General features: G+C 40.3%; 1 protein-coding gene across 2 annotated transcripts in view; it reads left to right on the forward strand.

The window, feature by feature from the left end:
• Window positions 1–27,915, forward strand: part of HTR1B (5-hydroxytryptamine receptor 1B) — a 50,565-nt gene that overhangs the window by 17,264 nt on the left and 5,386 nt on the right. The window contains exon 2 of one of the 2 annotated variants that reach the window (XM_080388132.1): window positions 1–27,915. This exon is cut by the window's left edge and continues 14,456 nt beyond it; it is cut by the window's right edge and continues 5,386 nt beyond it. The gene's annotated coding sequence lies outside the window, so the exon portion shown is untranslated. The other variant, XM_080388133.1, reaches the window with a different exon arrangement.

Raw genomic sequence — 27,915 nt, forward strand, 5'->3', positions numbered from 1 at the left:
AGCTCTTCTTGCTTGCCAACACTTTATTTATTATGACTGCAAAATCTTTTGGTGTGTCCAGTCTCTTCTGTACGTTATTACAGAGGTTAGCCCAACTGGGGACCAAATTTTAAGTGGAGATTTTAAGGGCCACAGTAGCGTAAAGTCAAAGGTCCATCCATTGGAAAGCTGTTGATCTGGTGTGCCAGTTCGTGCAGTCAGTAGTGACAGGAGAATGCAATGCCAGAACTGTGTTTAGATCCCCCGACTGCACAGCCTGCATGGCCTTGCAGCTGTTGTCAGCTGGGGGCACAGTGTGCGTTCTTGGGAAGAGCCCAACTCTTGAACCTGGAGTCACAGAAGGAAGCCAAAAGGGCTTTCCCTTCTCACTCCTAGAAGAGCAGTGTTAGTAACAATCTGTACAGAGTATGAAGGTGGAAATAAATAAATAATAATAAAAAGAACATATTTTCTAACTTTTAGTAAAGAAAAAAGAATCAATTACAATTTAAAGAATCATTCAGGATGTTATCTGAAAATAATTACTTGGACAAGAACTTATTGCAGCCAGACTACAGACACACACCAAAACTAAAAGATGAAGTATTTTATCAGTGAGTAAAACATCTTGTTTTGGAACTCATTGATAGCACTCAGGTTTTGCTAGCTGCTACACCCCCCTCAAAAACTATGATAGAAGATCTATGGAAGATAAAAAATTGATAGCAAAGAATTCATGTTCTGGAAGAGCATCATACAGACAGGAATGGGTGACAACATGTGCCTGAATGAACCTCTGCCTGTGAATCAAACCCTGATTATGTGCAAGCAACAGATGGCTTATACAATTTTGTTATTCTTTTTTAGTATCAATACTTATAGTTTACTTTTTTTCTGCTATCTCTTTGTATTTAGCCTTGGCCAGTCCTTCCTTTCTATCTTTGTACAGACTTTAAATTATCTTCCCATCAATTTTATGTTAAAATACGCCTATTAATAAAGAACCCTCTTTCAGTTGAGTTCTTGATTTATTTAATTTTTTTCCCATCAAATATAAGATTATTTTAACTTGTTGTCTCATGTTTGTATTCACCATTTGGTTTTGTAATTATCAGCTAGAGGAACAGCTACTCCCACTGAGTCAATGGAAGGCTTGATTTGTATCACTGGAAAGACGTCATGTGCTTAAACCAGGGAAAATACTGAAAACTGATAGCTGGTCGTGGGGAATGGAATTCTGATGGCTGAAATGAGTTGATTCCAATGAAGACAAGTAATAAGAGAAGACTTAAAGTGTGGGACAATCTGATGGTTATTGGCTCTGGGAGAGGTCTGGACCTCTGTACCCCAAGGAGTTGAATGTGGTGGCTATTAACATGTCACACAATAGAAAATGTCAGTTAAAGTGTGATCGAGAGAAGACTTGTCACTGTCAGGAAGTCTTGGTTCCTAGCAAAAAGGCTGCCCCTTCTCGCACAGTGTTCTAGGGCACAGGTTTTAATTCTAACCCAAGTTTTAAATACACAAATCCATCGTAGTCCTATTGATGTCACTGGTGAAACTCTCACTCACTTGCATGGTACAAAGCAGGCTCCTCAGTAAGAGTATGTCTGACTCTTCTTTGGGTAACAAGAAGAAAATATGTACCACAGCTGGAAATGTCAGGAATGGGGCAGGGGGATTGAGATTAAATCAGGCCATTTATACTGTGGCTGGTTTACTGAGGCATTTGTATCATTCATTAATAATCCTTATCACAGCCTTTGGCTTGGCCAGTCTGGTATCACATGGCTTGTAGCTGAGGTGGAAAAGATGGTTCCACACTCTGCAGAAAAGAGCAAGCAAGCAAGCTGGGTTTGGATGTTCAGTTGCTAGAAATCTGGCTGCAGATATCAACGGGTATTTGAAATTGATACATTTAGGTGGCATGTGGAGGGGGAAGTCTGAGGTAAAGTTGATGACATGAATGTGGCCTTTAAATATGAAAATATAGTAAACGAGAAAGGATTGATCAGTTACAAAGCCCTGAAAACACTCTGAGCAGCTTATGTTTGTTTTTACAGAATACAAGGAGAAGAATGGCATAGTCAAAACAATGAGCTAAGAAAACTAACTTTGCAGCTGACAGGCTAGAAGCAGTGCAAGATGGTATTTGTCAAAGCCAGAGAAAAGAATATTGTGGGAATCAAGTAATGAGATAGTGAGTGATGCGGTTATAAGTTTCTGCTGTGAAGAAGTGTTATGCAGAGAGAAGTGCAAGGCAGGCAGGGATAAGGAGTTCAAATCTAAGATGATTCCTGATCATAAGTCTTTGTGGCATTTCCCACAGTGGTAAAGCTAAAGGAAATGGGAAGAAAGACAGGATTTTGCTTTGGACATGTTGCACTTAAGCTCAAGTCTGAAGTCAGAGCACTGAGAGGAAATGTCAGTGCAACAGACTGTTGGTTTAGTTTGAGTTAAATGAGAGACATCTATGGATGGGTAAGAAATGTGTTGGTCAGTGACCTCAAGAGGATAGATGATTTGTTATTTACCAGTATGGCTTATTTACAGGCAAAAAGCAGAGAGGGAATAAGACTGCAAAGCTTCTGCTGAGTGCTGTGTCACAGAGAAGATCAATGAGCACCTTCAGAGCTCTGCTGTGGGAGCAGTTGCAGAGTGAGGAGGTTAACTGGGAGAAGAGCAAGTTAAAGACACCAAGTGAGAATCATCTATTGTTGATGAGAAGACAATAATAGGATGGGTTAAGCACTAGTTTTGCCATTTGACCAGGAAAATTATTAGAGGCTGTCTAGAGAGGATTTTGAGAGGAGCACAAAAGGCACAAATTAAGCTGTAGGGAAAGTGAATCTCATCTAGCTAGGTATTGCAGACAGAACTGGAAAGATGGACCACTCATGATGAAAATGTTGGAGCAAAGAGTGAGTTTCACCAAGGCAAGAGAGACTAAAGCATGGAGGCAAAAGCACTTTTATCTGTGTTGTCTCTGTTGCACGTATGCTTGTTTGACAAAGGTTTCTTTCCATGTGCACGTGTCTCTCTTAAATGGAGATCTTAGATACTGCTTTAATGCACATAATAGTAAGGCTACCAAAAATCTGTTTCATACCTCAAGAAACTATCTACCTTATATCTATATGTGCTGTCATCTGCACAGAGTATTCTCAAAATTAAAAAAATTACGAAGATATGTCACCGTTCATTTAAAATAAATATTTAATCTCTCAAGTTCTATTATATCATTTCACTACTGACGTAATCTAGATGTGGCCTTAATGATGGGTGGTGGACATATCCTAGTAGCACCATAGTATCAAAGGCATGGAACTTCAAAGGATACCAGACCTGTGAGGCCATACTACTGAGGATTTTGGTATTTGCAATGGCAGCCTTGTGCCCTGTTCTGCACAGACAGAGCTTTATCCTATCTTTGCCACTCCCCTACCCTGTCAGAGCTAAGTCAGCAGGCTATCTGCAAGGTCTCTCTGCTCCACGAGGCTATGAGCAGACACTGCAAACTGGCCATGCTTCCCTTTGCTCTCCATCTGATAGTGCACCTAGCTCTCCTCCGCAGAGGGTCAGAGGTATTGCAAAGGAGCAGTGCGCAGAAGGGGGGCGGCTTGTGCTGGGGCAGGGAGTCATATGGGGCTGGGAAAAGCAGAGTCCATCCTCCTGCTCATGACCTTCAGCACAGGGTCAAAGGCTTGTAGGAACAGTAGCTCCTCCTCCGTCACCAGTGAGCTCCGAAGGGCAGGGAAGCTGCGTGAAGCCCTACTTATTGCTCGTTCAGGAAGTTCAATAGTGTCAGGAAAGTTGCAATACCTTTTCCTTCTTTTTGTGTTGAAGTCATGAAAGAGTGAAATGCTGCCCTGAGAAGAGTCCTAGCTCAATAATTCTCAGCAGGTTGGTTTCTTTTGGAGTGGAGACACCACATTTTTTTTTATTATTATTTTGATTTGTGTATACTGAGTATAAACCTATTGGCAGCAAGCTTGTCTTTCTTAAGTATTTTTTTGTGAAACCCTTAGAAGTAATCACCACAGCTGCAGGAATCTACAGCTTGGAGGCTGAACAGTACCAGCCTATACAAAGAGGTGGTGTTCCTCTTGCAGCTCCTGCCTACAGAGGAGGTGAACCTATCATTATGCTTTTGCTTTGGGGATGACATGCTTTGTCTGCCAGCTGCGTCTGCTGGGATGGGTAGCACAGACCTACAAGGTGATCATCTGGACCATAGCGTCAGAAGACTCAGGAAAGGTGAACAAGGTATCACATGGTGCCTGTTCCTGTGAAGTCCCTGTGGAGGACTGCAAACTGGACTGCTGTTTTGTTTGACTGTTCACAGGGGTGAAAGCAGGATTCCTTACGCACCCTCCTCACCACTGTTTCTAAGCACAATCTGGCGTCCAAATGTGCTGTGAGTGCATAAGGAAGAGCAATGAAGTGAATTGGAAACTGGACGTCAACTCCATATGCTGCATTAAGTTTGACCTGACCTAAACTGTAAAGAGCTACTGGCATCCTAAATCAATCTGTTCCCCTTTTAACAATCAGTTCCCTGCACATGTCTATAGAATCATGTCTATAGAGATATAAATGGCCTTATTCTGTTTCTGATTTAAAAGAACAAGAGCTTCTGTGTGTCTGTTTCACAGGAACAAACCAAGTTTATAGCTTAAGTTGATAATATTTAAAGCATCATTAACAAAGACAGTAGAACTATAAACCAGATTTAGAGGGATTAAAATACAGGTTTTGAGGAACCCACCTTTCAGGCCAAATATTTTACAAGTACAGATTTTGAGGTACTGGATTGTCTGATCCTACGTGTGCTTCTGGCCCTCAGGTCCTGCATTTTTGGATCTAGACACAAGACAGTTCAGTGGGTTTTTTTTTTGTTGTTTGTTTATTTTTTTTTAAAACTGTGATTTTTCATTTAAACAGTGACTGATTGTGAAAAGGATATGACTTGTGTCAGAGCACTCAGTGAGGTGTTTCTCTTGGGGATCATTTTGAAGCACTGTAGGAAGTACTGCCCTCAGGTAAAGCTGACTCCCCTAAAGTCCAGATGCCACAACGGATGATGTGCGTGCCTATTTCAACAGAAAGCCATCTGGGTCAGCTTAATCACCAAGGAAGGTTGTTCTTAAACAAGTTCTGTAGGAGGACACCTGCCCAGGCCCCAGGGGTGTGTGTTTAGGATCATTTTTAATTTAAATTGATTTGAAGGAGAGCTAATCAGAATCTGAAAATATTTGATGGTGATTAAATTTAGAATTCATGGATAATTAGCCAGGTTAAAAAAAAAAAAATAAAGCTGTCTGCAGATGCTGAATTCAGCATGTGTCAGTAGAGCTCCAAAGGCACATCCTTCCTATAGTTTTAAGAGCTGCTTTTCTGGGGTTGTCATGCAGTATTTTGGGAAAACACTGCCTGAGCACAAAGTAGGGTGAGTAAAGATAAGGCAGAACATCAGGGCTGTCCTTAGAGATATCTCTTATTCCTCTGGCCTTGTGAAGCCATCTTTACAGAGCTGTTCAACTTTTCAGAAATCCATTGCCAGGTAGAAAAGAACAGTTCCTACTGGGAGTTTTGCTGTGCTCCAAGAAACTTCTGTCCATTTCCTGAATAGTGAGGACGTTCCTAATTGCTTTTAACCATCTCTGTCCTCCTCCCTGCTTTGTCACCTTTTCTCTGCTTTTGACTCCTGAGATATCGGAAGAGCCTCTCAGCTCTCAGAGGAAGTGCTGGAGCTGGTACAAAGATCTCCACAGACAGCACTATTTGCAGTGTACATGCTTTATTGATCTTTACCTGAAGATTCAAGCTGCACATTCTCAAGCTCTACCTCCTGTAGTCTATCTCTAGTTGTTTATATAACTACAAATTAAAAGAATTCCTGTCACAGTTCCTGTTTTTGCCCCCACTATAAATGATTGTATTTTTGTTTAGATGGGATGCAATTCTGACCATGTTGTAGTCGGCAAGCAGCACTACAGTGGCTGAACTGCTGTTCTGATGGACTCTGTAACAACCTCTGTACAGGTATAGGTGTTGTGGAGCTAGCTAGCCCCACTTTGAAGCTGCTGAGCCTTTACACTGCTCTGGTCTGCAAACTGCTTCTTTGTCTCTGTGGTAGAAGGAATCGGCAGCATTAGCTTCACCAGAAGAACAAGCAAATAAATACAAAAGGCTTTTTAGATATGATACATCCATATACCGGGTTGAGGTGGCACTTAAGAAAGTGAGGTATCAATAAATTACCAAAATAAACATGATTTCCCTGCCTGATACTGAAGAAAAAGGGGTTAATTCTCTTTTAAGGTGAAGGTGAAGTCTCTTTAGTTACATGGGCAGAGGAGGGGCAGAGGGGCAATAATGACCCTGTCTGCAGGGTTAGTGGTGCTACTACTAGAGGACTGCCTGTGCTTCAAAAGCACAGTGAAGAACTGGGGAAAATCCAGACAGGAGCTGCATAAATGGTTTGAGATCTGCAAAAGCAGGCTTTTTAATGAGAAACTAGGGATGCTTGAAACATTTTCAATCACCAGCTCAAGGCTCATTACTCGAGTAGGCAGACGTTAATTTTGACATCCCAAGGCTGAGCGAGCAGAGCCTGGTTTCTTACACTGTAGAAGTTAGGTGGAGCCTGAGTAGCAATAGCAAGGCAGCTCTGGGGTTTGGGCATGCTGATCCTCCTGTTCCTGGGGAACAGGCGAAGTGGGGCTGATGACTGCTGCTCCAGAAAGGGTCTTTGTCTTGCTCCAGCAGTATTTGTTATCCCCTGAATGATTCCTTCTCTCAGAAGAGGTGGTTTTACACGGTCCTAAACATATAGATGCTAATGTCTGTGACGTTATTGTCTTTTTGGCGACCTTCTCTGTGTTGCCTTTGGAAACTACTTAATCTGTCTGAGTGTAAAGGGACGTCTCCACAGCTCCGAAGGGGACCAAGGTGGTACCTAGGTCTCCCAAAACAGCTGGAACACGGCCAGGGCATACCCAGCAGAGCAGGCCTGCAGCATACCCTAAGGAGTGAGCTAGTCCTATGGCGTATACTTAATTTCCTGGGACCAAGTTTTATCTCTTCTAAGACATTTCTCCTTTGAAATATTCTGAGGAGCCCCAACTGATCTTGTCTTTCTTCCTGAAACTTATTCTTTTGCTTCATTATCTAAGAGATCATCTGATCATTCCTCTCAATTAAAATAAGTGTTTTTACTTCAGCTCCTTGGAGATGCAAATGTCTCTTGCTAAAGCAAAGTCCTTGACTAGCTAATTAATAACTCCTTGCTTCTATGAGCGGGAAAGCTCTCCCTATACCTCCTCCCTTTTTGACTCTGACATGGTGAAATGCATCTTAAACTTACTTTATATTCTCTAACCTAGATGTATGACAAACATATCCAATACAAATACCTAATCATGGTAAATAGGCTCTTGACTGAAAGCAGACACAATGGTGATTAATCACTTTGGGTAATGGGACCTCAAGAAGCTTCTACTAAGCATGTGTAGCAGTCTCCCATTTCACAGTCACATCCAAGGAGGATAGAGAGTGGTGATGGACTCGAGAGATTTTTCAGTGACTCTGTGAAGGCAGGCAGCTAGCTATTGTAGTGGCACTACAAGCAGAGTGGAAAGTTCAGAAATAAGGTTTTATTGTTATGTAATCCATAACCAGTCTTAGCAAACAGCATTATAGCATCTTACCAAGCTTTGTTAGCTGAGATAAATCAAGCCAAGTATAAAAGCAGCTGCTCCTCTTAAAAGCTTTGGTGTAAACTGGGTACTTTATGTCATGTCTTTTATTCTTTTCTCATATGGAGATGTTTTTCAGAATTAGCAGGCGTACATTTCAGTAAATGTGTTGCTGGAACTACCACACTGAATAGTGCTTATTGTTAATAGAGGTGCTAGGGTTCTCTTTGTGCTGGGAGTTTAGTGACATTGTTAAGTGCTTTATACCATCGTCTATGTGCTGTTTCTGTCTGTGTGGTATTGTCACAGGGGAGTTCAGATTATTAAAGAAATATCAAGATTCTGATGTTTTTCTCCAAAATTTTTTCTAACAAGAATAGACAAAATAGATCTTGTCTTAACGAGTTGTGTACCCTAGTGCATCAGTACTCACCTGTGCTGTTTTTGGATAACAAATTACCATCACCTCAGGTTTCTCTGGATCTTTCCTGAGCTGAAGCCTCTTATTTCTTTACAGTCTTACCAACTTCTGCAATGTAAGCAGCACAACAACAGAATTCTTAAAGGAAGTGGAATATTTGTCTTTGTTCTTCACAGAGTACTGAAGCAATTTCTGTATGAACTAGCAGAACCATGCAGCAAGCTACTTAAGAGTCCCCATTTGGTAGCAGAGACCACTCCGACCATAGGCAGAGCAGGCAGTGCTGGGGTAGCCAAACAGCCACAGCCCATCTGCTCCTTTCACCCATCCTTAAGCTTTGCAAAAGCAACTGACTGCTGCCACCAGGGAAGGGCTGGGGGGGGATTTCATGTGACCTCCTTCCTGCAGCAGTTACCCTCCTGTGACAGGGAGCCTGGCTCCTTGCTCTCTGCTGCTTGAGTGAGGGCAGCCTTGTGCCCCAGCTTCAAAGGGACAAAGTTCTGGGTGCTGAGAAAGTAGAAAAACCACGCAGAAAAATCTGTCTCACACACATGCACATGCATGCATGCATGTACTTACCCGCTCACACTCCACACACACCCCGTGCCTCCTCCCCACTCCCACTCCAGCTTTAAACCCATTGGTGCACGCCAGCATACAAACAACTTCTAAAGGTATAATATAGCTGCCTAATTATTAAGCAGAATGCATATTTTTAAAGGCTGAATCTTGTGGAGGTGTAAAAGACCTATTGACATTTTTTGTCCTTTTTTAAAAGAGCAGCTAAGTTCTGTTGACCTTTCTATGTGATTGAATTAAAAAGTTTTAAAGCCCCAGAATCTGTTTTTTTGAAGTCAATCAAAATTTTGGCATTTCAATATATCTGGCATTTCAGTATCCTAATTTTCATCACCATAAAGATCAATACTACCATCTATCTCTGTTTATGGTATTTTATTTCCTCCAGAAGTTGGCTTGAGTGTCAAAGAAGATCTCCAGATGTCTGTCAAGCAAGACTTCAATAAGAAATATTGCAATATTTGGAAAATATTTGTTGTGACTGATTATTAGATATCAGTGATTTTGATGCAACATCCTGACTTCATTTCTCTCAAACCTCTCACACAGCAATAGGTGCAGGCGCTCATGGGCCTGATGGCAAACATAAATTCTGTAGCAGACAAGTTGCCTCAGTTATTGGGTTTTCAGATGACACAATTCTGAGAGATGGTTTTCTGAAATAAAATGCCATCTGCTTCTACTTATTTTTCCTTGTTTCCTTCTCTAAGAAAACACTGAGAAATCATGCTTGTTCTGAAGGGTAGTCCCTTTGAGGCCCGTTATTTGACTCCGTCTGTCTAAAAAGAAAAGATATGAATTTGTTAGTGAGTTACCAGAAAATGCAACATACAGCACATCCAAGGAGCCAAATAAATGCACTTTCTTTTGGTACATCTTGATGTAGCTGAAAGTTTGTTTTTTGAAGTCAGATTTACCAGGAGCTTCTGGGGCCACAGCCAGGAGCAGCTAACTGTTGTATTCTCAAGTGATCTTCCCTGTTTTCTCTAAGCGAGGTGTATTCGCATTTCATAACACTACAGTGTGTATTGCAGTCTCCTTATTAATGTGATAGAGGGTAAGACATGTCTTGGACAAAAAGAATCAAAATTAAAAAAGGCTTTCAAACTTTTCCGTCTTCATACCAGAATGGGAGCATTTCACAGCATTTTGACAACGGTGGCCAGCAGCTAAAACATACATACACCAAATCAGCATCAGGGCTTTAATAGCTCAATATATTTTGATGTTTTTCAATATATTAGATTATTATGAGGGCACGATAATATACCAACATTGTTCTCAATTAATACCTAAGAAAGATACCCCCTGAAATTTGCTCTTTCGATACTCAGTGGAATTTTCCAGACTCTGCCTTACTCTGAGGGGAGGATTTGGTTGTCAAAGGGCCTTTGCAATGTGTGCTTTTGCTTGAGAGAGCTGCAGTATCTGCTCAGAGATCACTAGCTGTGGGGCAATATTATCACACAAATACAAAGGGATCGGGTTAGAAAGGGTTGTCTAATCTGTGGTGCAGTTCAAACTGCAACTAATGTTATAGATGGTTTCAGTTTAAACGATCTTGATTCTATGTTAGGTTTGGATAGCCATAGGAAAGCTAGTAAGTTGAGACTGGTTATTCATCTCAACTTACCTCTTGAATGCTGGAGTCTCTTTAAAATAATCATCATCATAATTTAGATTTGGAGTTTTTCCAAAGGGCTAAAGGGTTTGCCGTTTTAAAATGACATGATAAAATTGGAATTAAGTCCATTATTTCTGAATTCAGAGTACAATGATAGCAAATTTCTGTATTCCATGAAGTTCTTAAGGTCCTTTGATATTCTAATTTAAGTTTACTGCAATGAAAATTAAGGGGCAGACTGTGTGTAAAATGCTGGATAATATTCTAAGTGGGAGTATGAATTTCATGTCCCTTACAACTGAGATGCATGAGGTGCAAGCTTCAAATTATAGGAGAATGTGCCTGGGAAGAAAGGTAGTGTAAGATACTCTGCACTTGCTGCAAAAAGCTTATTTAGCGAAGGACTATACTCAGCAGGACGTTATGAGGCACTCTGTGCAACAACAGACTTGGCAAGTCCTTGGCTGTAAAGAGTTCGCTCCTCTCGCCTGCAGCCCTCTCACAGGCAGAAGGAGCTGAAATTGGAGAGCACGCTGGGCACGCGGGGGCAGAACCCCAGGCATTGCAAGGAGCCCCGTGGCTGCAGAAATTGTCCGAGATTTAGAAGGTGGAGGCTCAGGCTGAGGAAGTTCTGATTGTTTCAGCGTCGTCAGCATGTGCCTGCCCTGCACCAAGCAGGGGTGCCCAGGGCTGCTGGTGGCTGGGCAGATGGTGTCTCCAGACCTGGCTTGGTGAAGTCATCCCTTTCCTCAAGAACAACCAGCACCTATAGGTCAAAGGACGCTCTTTAGTCTAGCCACTCAGGTGGCATGTGGGAACTCAAGATCCAAGCCCACAGTGCTAAATATTTAATACCCACCATCATATTTTGACACTAATTCTAGTCCTTGCGGCCAGGCTCAGCAGAAAGGCTGACGGCAGAATGGACATGCACAAGGGAGTGTCCTCTCACATCTACAGACAGTCAGACCAGTTCAAGGACAAAGAACTTTGATGGGGTGGAAAAGTTTGTGCTGTCTCTGCATCTACTCTAGATGTTTTGCAGATAAATAGAGTTCACAATCCAGCTGCTGTCAACAGATTTTACCAAGTACTAAATCTACAGTGCTACACTGGGAAAAATGTATTTATCATAGACAAAACTGAGTTTCTGAAAAACGTTTATTAAAAAAGACTGACTACAACTTTCAGTAGGCTTGACAAGTTTTCATACCCTATTTTTCATCTTTACCAAGTGCATTAATAGCTTTTAAGACTAAAGGACATGAGTGCTAGGCATTTCAGCATTGCATCAGAAATGGAGAAAACAGAAATTTGCGGTTTTGTTTACACGCCTGGATCAGGAATAAAAGTGCAGTGAATAGGACTGCTTGAAAAACCTGGAGTTTCCTCCCAGTCCAAACAGATTCGTAAAGAAGTTTGTGATTAAACAGTTGAAATTCAATTTTACAGCTGATATTTCTCACTATAGGCTAAATATTTGAATGGCCGAGTGTTCCTGAAAATATCTTCAAATCCAAAAAACCTGAAGAAATAAATTCTCAGGCTGTATTAGTATGCGTTTCTCACTACCACTGTCACCAGTCCACCGTTTCTGCTCTTTAGGATTTTTGCTTGCCTGATCAGATACCAGAAACACGCCATGTGGGCAAATATCCAGTAACGAGCTGCAAAAGTGAACAATCTGTGAATAACTCAAGTTGTGAATCGCTAGCTTATGAACATTTACAAACAGCAAAACCGAACTCGAATACTAGGTCCAAACCTCTCAAAATCCCAAACCACTGACAACACATCAAAGCAGTGAAGCAAGTGGCGAAAAAAATACCATCTTTCCTAAAATCTTCCAGATGCAATCACTATTCAAAACCGATGGATGTTTTTATTAGGTGAATTTACCTAATTCTAAGCAGCCACTGCTGTCTTTCTGCTGTTGGCTTGACACAATATGACTGGTTGCCTAACACAACCAAGAAAAATAAAAATGGCCTCAAGTAAAATATTTTTTCCCAGCTGAGCCCCACATGAGCTCTGTCTGATCTTTCTTTTACTCAAGGGAATGTAGTAATTTTCGTACACGTAACATTTTTCATTCAGGTGCAAGACACTTGTTTAATGAGTTGCCCAAGATGCACCAAGATGTAGGGTTGGTTTTGTGCGTGTGTTTATTGCCATCATCACACCATTTTGTGTATTTATCCAACTACAGGCATTTTGTGTACTTATACTACTACTGTGAGACAGTTTTCAGGAAAGGAAGTAGCTGGTTCCTGGAGCAGCTCGCACCCCAGGTGAATTACAGAGGATTATTTTAGCAGTTTGATTGACTGAATCAGAATGGATTGCATCCAGCATGGTGTTTAAATGCTAACCAACAGCCATTTGGTTTCACGTTCCTCACACCAAGGACACTGCCCCTGCAGAGAGGCAGGACTTCTCACAGCTTGGAACTAAGGTCCGCTTTTGTGCGATCTCTATGGGAATAAGGAAAATTTGCATCTGATTTTGACAGTGAGCTTTGCCTAAAAGGTTATGCATAAAGATTACTGTGTTTTCACCTGTGTGCTCAAAGCAGATAAATGAGCGCGTTCTCCACTGTGGCAGATCTGGTCTCAAACAGGGATAAAAGGAGTTTGGTGGACATTCCCCGTAGGACCCATATTCAACTTTGCAGTGACATAATCATCAATCTCATCCCACCAGTCACACCTGGTGAGTTGTTCAGAGGGAGAACACAAAGGCATTTGCGGAACAGGGCTAAATATTGTTTGCGCTGTAAGAGACTAAGAAGACCAGTAAGGTTGTACTTGCATATTCCAAACACCTCCTTCCTGCCAACCAGGTATGATGTATTGTGTCCTTCCTTTGTTCTCAATAACACTCTGAATGGCAACTTTTGAGAGGACAGGCACTTCAGGGAAGCTTTGCAGCTGTTTTTCCTTCCTTAAGTCTTGCGGAGAGAGATTAGGAATACTCTCACATATAAGCAGCTCCCTAAAATACAGGCCAAGCCAGCAGAAACTATTATTAAATTAACCTCATTCCTCTCTGTGGAGCCCTTCACTCTGAGCAGTTGAGAGCATTTTACGTCTATTATATTAAAATCTGCTGTAAAGAGTTATGTTACAGTGATTTCATTTTTTCAACAAACCTACTCACCATCTGCATTTGGCAAAACTCGTTGACATCCGTCTTTGTTGCTTAGCAATAAATACTTGTGCTGACTCCAGTCAAAACGACTGTTCATTACTTTGTCATTCAGACATTTTACACAGCCTTTATGGCCTCAGAAACAGTTTATTTACGCTGGCCTTCTTGGAAGAGGGAGGGGGGAAGAGGAGGGGGAAGAGCTCAAAAACAAACGTGTAGAATGAGAGGAAAGGCACATAGATCCTGAAAGGTGATTGACACAAATAGCCAAGAACCTGTAGCAGATCCACAAGCTCGACAGAGGAGAAAAATACCTAAAAGATATTAATGTGGTACTATTACTATAAAATATTAAAACAGTTATAGAGCTTGCCAGATATCAACAATCTTGAACACTGTTAATGTATGTTTTATAATGGCATTAGTGATCACATTCCATTAACATGTGCTAATCAAGATACACTAATCAGCAAGAATATCTGATATAAGATGTGCTTTATGCTTATATTCTGTGTCTGTATGTAATCAGAAGGTGTTCTAATTTGAGAAAAATATGTAAAAATTTGCATTTCTTTAGAGTTCTATGGTAACTGTCGTTACTCATACTTCAGAGTTATTTGAATTTGGGAATAACTTTTATAGTTAGTGTTAGCTCGTAATCAAACTGTGTTAAAACCTTTGAAAAAAGCTTTTATTTATAGAAAGTTAGTAGAAGAAATGCCTAAAGCTGCATAATTATAATTGTTTTGCTCATTTAGCAGTCACTATGGCCCACTGTTGTTTAGATGTCTAATTGTAAGATATTAACCTTTGGCACAGAAGAGAAAAAAAATTTGACTAGAAGGCTACAAAATGACATATTAAGAATTGAAAATGAAATGGGTCACTTGTTATAGAGCATGTTACATTTAATAGATGAACAAGCAAACAAATATGACAATGAGTCATCTGAAGTCAGAAAACAGCATACTGTTGGAATGTCAGATGATTTATAAAATGCTTAGGTTTTGCTTTTATTTGTGGGCACATTATACAAGTAAGTTGATCATTTCACATGGGTAGCAGCAAAAATGCAGAAAATATTCAGAATATGTGATAAGAAAATCTGTCATGGACAGAGTATCCACTGCAAAACACACAAAATACTTGGAATATTTTTCAGGAAATGGCAAAGAAAATTTCCCAAAGCTGAATTTCACTCAGCCATTGAACTGGGGACTCAAAATCTCCTTTTGCTTCAAAGGTGATGACTTTGATTCTGATCTGCCAATAGAATTTTTCACTTTCAGTCTGAGGCAAAATAATAAAGTTGTAAAGAACTATGAACTGGGCATTTAGTATTTGGGTGCTGGTGAAGTACAGTGACCTTAACAGATACTCCAGTCACATATAAGAGAGATCGTGCCTAAAGAGCTGATCAGGCATGTTTAAAGACCAAGCTGCTGTGCAACCCGCAGGACCAGAATGAGAGATTGGAAAGTGAACGTTGTTACAGAAGTCACGCTCTTCCAATATGTGCAGCAAGCTGAGAAGGAAATGTCAGCCTGAAGTCAAGATGTTATTCATGTTCCCTACTTGGAAGGGACAATGCCACCACGTCAGTGCAATACTGACCTGAATTGCTTTGCAAGGGACAAGATCATGTTGCCCAGACGCTGACAAAGAAATCCTGATTTTGAACCTCAAATGGCTGCTCCTTCTCACCAGGATTTGCTTCAGGAACCTGTAAGTCAGCAGTGCATTGTGTTGCATGGGCACGCTTGGTCTGCTGAAGCGCTGTGAAAAAGGGAATCTTTATAGCTGTCTGAATGGATGTTCAGTTCAAACATAGGCAGCCGTTAAGTGCTGCAAACTTGAAAGTCTGACCCTCAGCCCTTTTGGAAATGTCTTCTATTGAATACAACACGCTGCTGAAATAGAAAGTGAAACATAAAGGGAGCTGTGCTGAAACAAGAGAAAACTTTTTGCTTCAATATGAAGGAGGACAATGTAAAAGCAACTGGACAGAAGAGAAAAAAACCCTAATGAAAAAGTCACATTCTGACAAAAAAAATTATTTGAAAGATGACAGATGACACTCTGAGGAGTCAGAGTCTGGTAATAACAAGAAACCTAAGGCTCCTTTTTTTGGCAAGACTAGTATCCTTCAATACCCAAGAGAATCTGTAAAAGTTTTCTCAAGGAAAATGCTGACATTTCTAAAAATTCAGTCAATGAAGGCAAAACAGTGTATTCCCAGTGAATGATGGGTTAGGCTTTGCACTCCTGACAAATTCAAGATCAAGCTGAATGACCAATTGCCCTGATACTGACTTGGAACAGCTCCATCTCTGCAGCGCTGATTATATTGACATTTCCCTTTCCTCCTCTGCTCCTTCCCTCTCTCTCTCTGCAGGATGTATTCTTCACTTTGCCTGTTTCTAGTTACTTTTCCACTATTTTTCAATAGGCTCAAGCAGAAACATTAAACACTGTTTTGAGGAAGAAATAAACCCCATGTCAAATTCTGAATCCTGCATCGCAGAGACAGTTCTGAAATCACATAGAAAAAATCACCCAAGTCAATCTGAGGTGGTCCAGAAATTTATTTATTTTTTTTGTGTGTTCAATAAACTGGAAAAGGTCAAATTGAATCATCTAATGTCCTGATCTGTATTTCAAGACTGCAAATAAGATTAATAAATGCTAGTGGGACCCTGGGTTGTGGTGACAGAGCTAGCTCAGCCCCTTTTCAGTCACCTGGAGGAAGGGGTATCATGCAGGTCCAAGAGGAGGTCAGGAAGCCAATGGTGCAATTTGCAATTATTCACCTTTCCCTGGTTCTCTGGGAAGGGCCAGTCCCTCTCCTTCACCCGGACTCCTTGGTGCAAACTCATGGCACTGGGGAGCAGGCTGGGTCCTGGTGTCCCCTCTTTTGGCCATGGATTTGTCGTCAGCAGGCTCACAGTTGAGCTCCTTGAGTAGGAAGCACTACCTTGGGGTAGTAGAATGCTGTAGAGGATTCAAATAATGGCAGAGAAAACACCTAAGAGGAATCTTAACATGCAAGTTATGCCATCAGAGTGCCATGCCTATAGCTTTTTTATGTTTCTAAAAGATAAAGTAGTCAACACGTATTTGTAGCACTCAGTGGAATAAGTCTGTGAAATAAGGAGACTATATACTGCCTTTAGTAGTAACACCAAATCAGGCACCACAAAGAGCAAGTCAAAGGGGATGTTGGGAACATGGAGTTGATTAGCTGTCATTCCTTGACTATTTCTTTTCCATTATGTATTTAAATTCTTAATTTTACAGTGGTTCACAGGTGCAACAATAGAGCTGCAGAAAAATAATTATTCCCCAGCGGAGGGTAAAGCTTCAAATTCAACAATTTATTTCCTCTTTGAGGGATACTTTCCCCATACTTTTAGCAACAAAATGGATCAATAACTCACTGCTTGCCAATACAATTCACACTACATTTGTACGTTTCCCTAGAACCAAGACGTCCAAGATAAAAATAAATGGCTGTTCTCATCACTTCCTGTCCTGCTCCCAAAAAGAAGTGCTTCAGGGATTTAATTTCTTATCCCTGGCTTTCCCAAACTCTATTGATGGGAGTGTCCTGCGATGGGAAAGAGCCCTGTCATGTAAGCTGCAGTGTGTTAAGGACTTCTCCAGCTAAAAGCTGGTACTAGAGTTATCTTCTAGTTTGTTTCTGTTGTTTTGTATTAAATACCAAATGTCAAACATAATATGGAGCTTAGACTACACTCAGCTTTTTATGCCATTTAAATGCAACAAACTGCTCCTAACAGCCTGCTTTGCAAATGCACTTGACACCCTATTAAGTATTTGCCGTGTGGTTCATGATGTGTCCACGCTTCAGAAAGAATCAGTACGTGATGCATCTGCTGACTTGTTTTAGAGATTAATATCTGCGTTACAGAAGAGCCTGGGTTACAGTGAAGGGGGAGGCCACACTAGGATTAGTGTACGTAAGCATTGCCTTAGGTCTTCAGAAGGGAAATACCTTTGAGTTAATGATTCACTGTCCCAAAACCTCAGTGGGTTGATGGAAAACAGTGTACATCATTAGTGTTGTTACAGTGAAGTTCAAATCCAAAATGTAGAACTGTACATTGAACCACTGTTAATCACCATAACATTTAGCACCATGTGTCTGGGTTCAGCTAGTGCATACTCACACTGTACATGAAAAATGTGGTCTAATTAGCTTCTAATAGAGATGTAAGATATGCCAACAAAGCACAATACTCGCATTTATTGTGTAAAATATTATGTAATTAGATAACCCTGGTAGTGAAGGCTTGGGAAGAAGACTCAGAACTAAGAAAGCAATAGATTCTGATTTCAGGACGATCCAGTTTTATTTGGACACAGTTGTTACTTGATCTCTCAACTCTGTACATTAGTCAGTATAACTGGAAAACCCATGAAAAGCAGGGCTTTTCAGAACAGTTTGTTCAACTCAAAGAAAAAAAGTTCTGGTTAAACACACCCAAGTATGACACTGTGTGAGCAGTCTCTCTTCTTTCTGTCAGTTCCTTAGTCGTCAGAACTAAAGCCGTGAAAAAAATAATGCACAACACCAATGTTTTTTTTAAAAAAATACTTATTAATAATTACAGCTTTAATGAATGGCGTGCTGAACATTTCAAATACAAACTCAGTGGAGCAATCACTAGCAGTTTCCTCTTTCCACCACCACCATTAGGTCAAGGCTGCAGCGTGGGAGAAGGGTTTAATTTTTGGAAGCGAGTGGGAGCCGAGGTTCTGACTGCATGGTCCTGCATGCTTAACACGTGAGGTTTTGCTGAGAGTGCAATTGAGGAAGAGAACCTGTTTCAGAGGATGGCTGTGACAATGATGAAAAGGAAAAGGAACACCTAAGGGAGAAGGGAAGATAAACTGGACAGACAGAGTGGGACACCTTTGCTAGTTTCAACACTTGCCACAGCTGATGGGTGTCAGCTGACCAATACACAGAAACGTCTATGGCAGCATCTCAGTTCAAGCCATTCATTACCAGCACAGCTGCTAGCGTTGGCTTTGTAAAGAACAGCATACTGAGCATGCCAATTTTGACAGGATTTTACTGGAAGATTTCCTTTTAACTTTTGATCTACTGTGGTTGGGCTCTAAATTTTTTATGACAGTGTATCTAAATCTCCCCCTCCCTATGTTGGCGGGCCTCCCAGTGTGCACCCCAAACCATCTTTTTGAGTCCTCCTTGTGTTCTTGCCTTTCTTTTGACTGCCTAGCCCTTATTTTTACAACTGCTTATTCAACACTGCATGTCAGATGTCTGTATCTTTCATTTAACTTTTTCTTACAGTTCACTTCTGTCAAAAGCCTATAAATCTAACAAAGACAGGAGACTCTTATCCATTTTTTACTTCTAATTTGCAATTTTAATTTTTACTTTGGCGTGATTTTGATCCTACATGTAAACTGCAAAATCAAAATTAATATAAGTTAAAAAATATAATTTGCTAAATCATAATAAGCACATTTTGATTTACAAGATCGGGCAAGTGATCTGAAACTATATTACAGTTTCCAGCCAACGTTAGACAAACTGCTTAATGACTTGCTTCTAAGAATATACAAATTTTTTTGCATTAATGGAGGATTTTCACCTTCTTGACTTTGTGAATAAGCTGATATTGACACAAACATGTCTCAGTCTGAAGGTAATCAAATGTGTAGTGGGGTCAAGTTCACTTACATCCTGCTATGCTATACCTAGCAATGTTAAATTTGGGATTAAGATGCATGTCTGCCCCGTTCCTTTGCAGATAAGAATGCTTTCTGTCCTTGAATGCTGAAATGGTTCTGTGGCATGAGGTAGAAAATTCATGGTACAAAAGATCTCAAGAAAATAATTGACTCAGTGAATAATTTATTGAATTTACTGAAGATACTGACCTAGATTTAATGTTTCCACATTCAGAACATGGAAAATGAGTTAAATTGCTATGTTGAGTTAGCCTAGAGTGAGACTGTTGCAGCATGATTAATTTACAAGTGTGAGTTGTTACTCAAGAAAAGCCATTTAGCTATTAAATGCTCTGCTTGGGTTATGCTGACATTTTCTTCACTAAGTTGATGACCTGTGGCCTGATCTTGCAAACCATTAGTGAAGACAAGAGCTGTGAAAAAAGAAATCAGGAGTGATTAGCAGGCTTAGCAATAGGTATGGATTGCAACTCTGGATCTTCTAACTCTTCACTTTTTCTCCATCACCTTCAAACAGATCTGATACAAGGTCCCAGAAGCTTGGTATCTTGTCTCCACCACTTCTTCTATATTCAGGTTGCAGAGGCCATTAGAAAGTCTGGTGCATTGAAATTTAAAGTACCTTACTTGAGTGCTAGGCTACTTCTCAGAAGGGTGGTGGGGTTTTTTGGCAAAAAATCATCCAATAACAGAAAGTTCAGAATGGAAAAACTTAATGAATGTCCAGCAAGGAAAGCAAGAGCTGGGGATGGACAACATGACATTTGGGTAATACCATCTTAGAATATGAAATAAAAATAATACCGAGTTGAATGTAGTTTTCTATTCATTGTGTAGGCCAGTGTAGTTTCTTTTGACAGAAACCCCTTCCTTTAGTGGACACCAAATAGTCAGGTTTATACAATGTCAAGCCTTCCTAAGAAGAAGAATATATCAGATAGAGTACAAAGCTTCCAGACTAGAGAGGTGCTGCACCTGTAGGTGTCTGCCTGTGTAGACATACCCTTCCTCACCAGAAAGCATTTTGCCCTGCCTGATTTACATGAATCAGGCAGCTCTTGGGTATGTACAGCAGTCACTGAGCCAGACTTGCCCAGCCCCAGGCACTTGAGCATGACTGTTGGCAAACATCTCCAGAGAAAGAAGCTACTTGCTGCAATCTGTCAGCTGGTTGAAGCTTTTAACAAATATTATTTTGCAGAAATGTTCTCTTCAGGAAGAATGTCATGAAGAGGTCACGCTATTTTCAAGAAAAAGAAAAAACGTGTCAGCCAATGCTGGCTGCAATGGAAGGGGTTTAAGTGGTAGGGGATTCAAAGATGGATTGTGGTGCTAGTGAAAGGAAGGGTGGAAGCGAGTAAGATCAAGGAAGAAGTTTAAGGGAGCTAGCACAAAAGTGGTGGGGGAAGCAGTGAGGACCTCAAGGAATGCAGAGCAATTGGATGCTTGCCAAAAAGGAATCTGATTGGCGTTCAGGCTACAATACCACTGGGTTTTCAGTCACACTTTAAATGGCTACTTGCAACGCACAAGTCCATAAGCAGACCAAGAAAAACAACTCTGTATGTGCTAATAGCTCCAAAATGAGGGTGATTTAAAGAGGAAGAGAGGATAGTAGAAAGGGCTATGTGTTGTGACAGGACAATGGGAAAGAGAAAGGAAAAGGCATTTTCATCTTCTTTGCTTCAGAAATAAGTGGGCAGGAATTGGAAAAAGGATTTAGAAATCCCGCAGTGTCCCCTGCTTCACAAATAATACCCCAAGCACGCACTCACAGCGCCATTAACTCCTGGAAAAGCAGGTCCCTTTCAGGGCAATGATAACAGGAGATTCAGGGAGGTGTTCAATTTGCAGTGGAAGACGACTGGTTCTAGGCATCTACTTATAGGTGTTATTATTTCACAGACAGATGTCTGAGCTCTTTTCAGAATCAGTGGAGAGAGCCCAGGGAGTGAACTTCTACCTCAGGGTCAGCTGAGTCACTCACTAGACTCATTGATTTTGTAGGATACTGGTTTTGTATGGGAAACCGGACACTTAATTTGCTTGTAGATATAAATTAAAGATCTTAAGGATTGTCGATGTAAAAAATGCATTATCAAGTCAGACTCAAGATAACTATCTCTTCGGGGATGTTGAAACCTGTTAGAATGTCTGCAAAACTTATCAAAAGCAGGAAAGCAAGAGTTAAGGCAGTCTGCAAGTTCCTTTGGCTCTGCCTTCTTTGTGCAATATTGCTATGCACCAGCAACCTGCATATTTTGTGCATGACCTCTTCTGAACAGGAACTACCACCTATACACCTGTCTCCTCCACAGGCAGAACACCAACCTCTGCTGCAGAACTGCAGACCCTGTTTTACCTGTGTGACTAAACCTGTCACAAGCTGAACGCAGTCATGAAGGCAGTCCCCACGGTCAGACTCTTGGCTCTTGTAACCAGCAAGACCTGCAAAAAGAAGTACTGGGAAGAAGCCTACTGGGTCCTTTCAATGTGTGAGAATCTTTTGTTTGATTGTATGTAAGGCAGTCAGCCTGAGAGGATTCTCACCAGCCAAGGGGAATGGCATGTCCGGACGGATCATTTCCATGACCAGACCTCTGACACTCAGCATCTTTTGTACCACAGAACTGCTGCTGGTGTGTCAGCCAAGCTGCAACACTTTTCAGAAATGGCTGAGGAACCCATCACTAAGCACCAGCCACTGAATGTCTTTTGCAAAGCACATCCTTTTTAGTTCACAGGTGGCACGCACAGAAAGAATTGACTTGAAAATTACGGCAGTTCTGCAATTTCTTCAAATTGACATAAATCAAGGAATGACTACTTAAAATAACCAGCTCCTTACTCCAGTACATGATCAGAGCTAGAAAAGGATATTGAAGTTGGGAAGTGAAGAGATGTTTGGATGTGCTGCGATCACAGTTTTCAGCTATAAGCATGGGAGTGCACACTCTGAGAATGGAGCAGATGCTTCCAATTATCTGCAATAAGGAGAAGAAGGGACATCTGAAAATGTAGCTGGTATGAGATGGCTGCCAGAAGACTTAGATAAGGAAGTAAAGCATGCAAAGTGTAACATTTTACTTTCATAACACATTAAGTTTAAGACACTGCTCTGCAAGTTGAAAAATATGTGTGTATTCTGATGATTGAAACAATCTAACTGGAAATCTTATTGTAGAGTTTTTTTCCTGTTTTAAACCATGTTGTGAAATATTAATTCCTTTGATATTCTAAAATGTTATTCAAATTTAAAAAGATTTATATGCTTAACTGTGGCTACTGCTTGTTCATATAGTGCTTCTACATGAACTGAAAATAGGCTCTCCATAGAAGAGAACAACTTGTAAAACACAGAACTGTACAATGTAGGAAAGAAGACACATACATGCAGTCCTTTCATTCACCCTTTTGGAATTACTGCGTGCCACATACCGGGGCGTGTATCAGGGTGATGTTCAGAAAATCTGGATGATCTGCCCAGAACACGCATATGCTGACCGGCAAATTCATATCTTGTCACTTTTTACTTAATCTATACTAGCTCAGTCTGCCTGCACTCTCTGCTGATGCTATGTTTGGTTTTTTGTTTTTTTTTCCCCCTGAGCCTTGTGAAGGGGACAGGAACCAGAGACAATCTTTCTCGTCAGTGCAATAACTTGTGTTAAGCATGTGTTCCAGCCAGACCTTCACACCTGCCCACCGCTCTGCTAGCCTGGCTGTTTTGGGCTTGTCCATGTGACACACAGACATGTGAGGTGCTATCAGAAGACACAATGGTAGATGCGGACACACACGTTTTCGATAAGGGTGCCCTGGACAAACCAGCACTGAGCTCAGGATCTGTCCACATCCACCCACGTAGCCAAGCACTTTGACCATGTCAACAGTATGTGCCAAATGAGCCTGTAACGAAACTACTCTGCATCTGTAATTAACTGGGACAAAAAAAATAAAATAATAATAAAAGAAGTGCAAGGAACTAGCTAGACGTGGAAGCAGCAAGCTACATCTAATTTCCTGGGAGAGGCTCGCTGTTACCTAGCAATAAGCACATTGCATGTCTTTATACTTATTTTGCTACATCTGGGATATCTTGAAATGCACAATGATCAACAAAACAGATTCAAGTTTTCAGCAAAAGTTTTGTGCTCTTAGCCTTTTTTTATTATTATTATTTAAAATGGATCCATCTTGGCTGTATGGAAGGAACTTTTATTTCAAACTGCCTCTGTAAAATGTACGAGAAAAATACCTCAAAACTGAAATTATTAGTAAAAATATGAACTTAACATTGGAGATAACACTTTCCTGATAAAATAAATATAACTTTTTTAAAGGTCTTCTTTCACTCCACTGCTTTTAGATGTGATTACTAATTTATATGCAGTACCTGCACACACTGGAGGTTATCCACACTTCAGAGGCTACTTAAAAATCCTGTAGGAAAATGCTCTTTTCTTGGAAGTTTGTGCAAACCCCTAAATGCTATTGGCTGAAATTAATTTGAAAATCATTGTTTTGTGACTATATGCACCCAGTAGTATGACCTAAAACTCTGTCTACAGACAGGAGTATTGAAATTCATTTAAGGTAATACATTCTTTTTTCAGCAAACTTCTTACTCCGAGTCAGATAATAATTCTTACTCTTGGTGTTCTAAAATTGGCCTTTCCTGGCTAATTTGTGGTGGCCTATAGAAAGAGCAGATAATGAGTTCTACATTGTAATTAGATGCCTCATTTCATTCTTCCTTGAGAATCACAGGAAGCTGCTCAACAATGATAGGGAATTAAAGGAATTCTAAGCAGCTGGGTATCATCTCTTCCTCCAAACACTGATCCCCTATGGGCAAGTCAAGGAAAGGTAACTGCTTGCTGATTTATATGGATGGGCAGAAGTCTTGGGGCTTATTATTCAGACCTCACTATTTGGTATCAATGCCATTTTGTACAGAAAGTGAGTCCAACTCAGTAGATTGGGTACACCATATGCAAATAAGATCCTATGTCCTCATTTAACTGCTTGGGACAAGCAGTTCAATTCAAGGAAGCAAATTTGAAAGGATGTGATTAAAAATGTTTAAAGCTTCTTGAAAAACCTTGCAATAGGCCTTTTAAAATATATCCTCATGTCTGAAGTTTTTTGAACAAAGCAAAGCTCAACAATGGGTGCTGCAAGAGGCTAGGAATTCAAATGCACGGTCTACTAAAAGTGCTGCCAGCATTACACCTTAGCTTTGTAGGCTTCATGCACCAGACTTTTCTGCTTCACAAGTGTACAAAATGTACACCTTGATTTTTTTATTCATTTCCCCCTAAAAGACTGTATCTCAAGAAGTTTAAAACAAAAAAATATGAGAAAATGAAAACAAAATTTAAAATATAACCAATGACATTTTAACTTTGATTTCAATTAAATTATAAGTGGTATGTAAGTATATATATAAGGCATATATATATAAGTATAAGTGGTAATTGGAGTTGAATTCATTGGCCTTTAGTGGTATTTTGGACATCCCGAATTATCTGAGACACCTGCACGTGGTTTACCAGATAATATAGGACCTATGGGAGACTTCCATCCTGGAGCCAGGAGGTAGGAAGGATGACCTAGGATGTCTTAAAATTATGCTAAATATAGTTTTCACTGGTCAATCTCATCCCTTTTGTCTAGGATTACCTTTGAAAGGCAACTACAAGTAAAACTCCTATATATCTATTCATGTCTGATTTCTACCATACATAGCTGCTAAGTACCTATACTAATATAGATTAGTAAAAGAGCGGGTACAGAACTATCAAATTTTCATCTTCAGAATCGGCAGGAGGTACATTATCTTCTGAAATTCTGCATAGGGATATTGCATAGTTAATATTCTTTAATGACAATTCTGCATGTTGAATAGAGGTATGGCATGATTCACTATATAAGTAAAGGTAATTTTAATCTCAGCTGGACACCATCCACATCTACTGTTAGATGACAGACAAAATGAAAAGTCTAGGGAGGATCCAGGTGGGAGTCCTCAACCAAAATGCCAGTTATGTGGAGAATGTACCCTTCTTGTTCTTTCAGGGCAAGGCTAAAATAAAACAGGAGAAGAAAAAGTAACTTTAGTGATATCATTCACATTTGGCATACAGATGAAGGGAGTTCTTTTCTGTTATGCATGTGCTTTATTTAAAATGACATCATGAGCATGTCCCAGGTAGAGGGATATGGGAAAAAGCATCTTACAGTATATTTGCATATTTTGAAGAACATCAGCATTTCAACCTAGTGCAGGTGTTTCAGTGTGGTTTGTCAATATGTTTGCGTCAAAGATGTATCAACCAATTTGTTAGAAGAATTACTCTCCTACAAAGCTGGCCACAATGAAGATATCATAAATCCATATCCAAGCTAAGAAGTAAATATCTGAATTTAGATAGAATTTAGATTTAGACTTATCAAAGACAATAAATAATAGCAAATTAAAAATTAGCAACTGAACAGATTTCGTCTGACTGGAGTGCAAGTAGAACACAGCGCAAGTTGACAGGCAACCGATTTTTTAACATGATACCTTGTTGCTCTATTCAGTCACTCAAGCAAAGGAAGTGTTGAGACCCATTTTCCCACTTTCTGGCTTGACTACTAACTACTGCTAGCTTTCTGAATTGGATGTTCATATTCAGGTGGATAGATCATTTCTATCACACAGGGGTCAGGGTAAGGAGCAGTAATACTGTTAAGTGGAAGCCTAGGATTTGTTGTCATAGACAACTTAGACTGTAACACAGCTTGCTGCATAAAATTGTCAAACTCAATAGGAATTAACAGTACACACATAGTACTATCCAAACTCAAGATTTAAAAACAACTAAAAAAACCCTCAACAACCAGTTGTCTTCTAGAACCTTCTAAAGGGCAGAGCTGGACTTCTGACAGTGCCTGTAGGACCAGGTTTTACTTTGGGTAAAATATGAAGAAACTAAAAGTACTATGAGAGGATCAACAAATTGAATACTAAGATACTGTGATGAAAATTCTCTTTGTGACAGCAGCCACTTGTATTAACCATTTTGTTAGTCTGTGCACATCTTCAGTGTGCAGATTAATATCCTGGGTGGAGAATCTGTCCATCCCAAAGACTCCCCAGGTGGTTCTTGCTGTAGAATCGCCTGAACTGTACAAGATAATACTTGACAATAGACAGTAGAAACTGTTCCTTCAGGTGCTGAAATGATTGTGTAAGACAATCTTATGTACTTAATGAAGATAGTCAGGAAACACTTTTTATTTAGTTGAAGGTACTCAATAAAGATGGATAATGCATATGCTGGAGTGGCTACTCAGGACCATGGTTCAACTGGCTATAACAGTTGAACAGAACAGCAGTTTGGGGACTGACTCCTGATCTAGCTGAAGGTGCTGCTGGAAGGACCCTTGCAACAGAGGCTCTTATTATGATCCAGACTGCAACCGCCCTGCTTGCTTGCGAAATTTGTTTTTCCCACTTATTTACCCTATGCCAAAGGTTTTTCAACACTCAGACCATGAGTGTCTGTGCTACTCTGCACCTGTTCTTCTCTGACAGCACGACAAAGTCAGTCTAAGCCTAGATCATGTAATATATGAGCCAGATGTCAACAGGCTAGCTCAGGCACTGGAGAAATAGTTGTATTAATAAGGTGCCTTCCCTGGGCTAATGGTACTCCTTGGCCAGATGAATAGACCTAGGGGAGTACCATGCTAACGCAATTAAGGAACTTCTAACATCCTAAGCTGGCTGCTTAGAGTAACCTGAGAATTTTTTCAATACAGATATTCTCTCTGAGACACTGAAAAGATGGGCTATGTTTTATTCCCTTGCAGATATTTTTTCTTTCGTGTGTAGATTTTTATTACTTTGGCTTCAAAGAATCAGGACTGCAAGAGCAAAAGGCAACAGCAGCTTTACCCTATCTAAGTTAACTCTATTCCTTTTCCTTCCTAAAAAGGCAATTATCATCTTCCTAACACTATCTGAAAAACATCACATACTTTCTCTTGATAAATATTTATTTGCATAAAGGCAAAAAGGCAGAGGGAGTTAACAGTACTGGTGAAATGAAAGCCTTACATTTCAAACATTTTGACCGATATGTGTCTTCTAATTCTATATCTTGAACTACACGTTACTCCTGGTGGTAATTGTCTTCCTTGCCAAAGGAAGAAGCAGGCCAATATCTCTGTGTTTACAGCCAGGAGTCTTGGAAAATTTAGTGCAATGATAGGCTTACACAAGGACTGTTTATTCTTTAGAACCATCTTCTTCTTCCACCAAAATTAAGACTGCAGTATGCCATGGTAGGGGTTGGTTTTAAGGACCACTGTGAACACAGTGTGATGTTATCATTAATGTCAGTGCTATGTTTTAACTACCATACAGACTTGCAATGAGTAAGTTATTTTACACTTTTTGTCATACGCCATTTTTTAACAAAGGGGGGAAAAGATCTACATTATACAACTATATTGTAAGTGATGTCCAGTACCACTGCAGCACTTTCTCACGTAAGAAAGTAATTTTTGATCTGAATTCATGGAAGAAGAACAAAACAATCTGCTTGTTTCCTATCTTCAGGCATATTTTCCAAAATTAGCCTTGAGTTAGTTAGGCCAGAGTCCCTGCCCTGCCTTTCTCACTAGACAAAGAGCACAAAGCTAAAGGAAATAGTAAAAGAGAC

This window comes from Falco punctatus (assembly GCF_963210335.1).
Source record: "Falco punctatus genome assembly, chromosome: 5".
Classification (NCBI taxonomy): Eukaryota; Metazoa; Chordata; class Aves; order Falconiformes; family Falconidae; genus Falco; species Falco punctatus.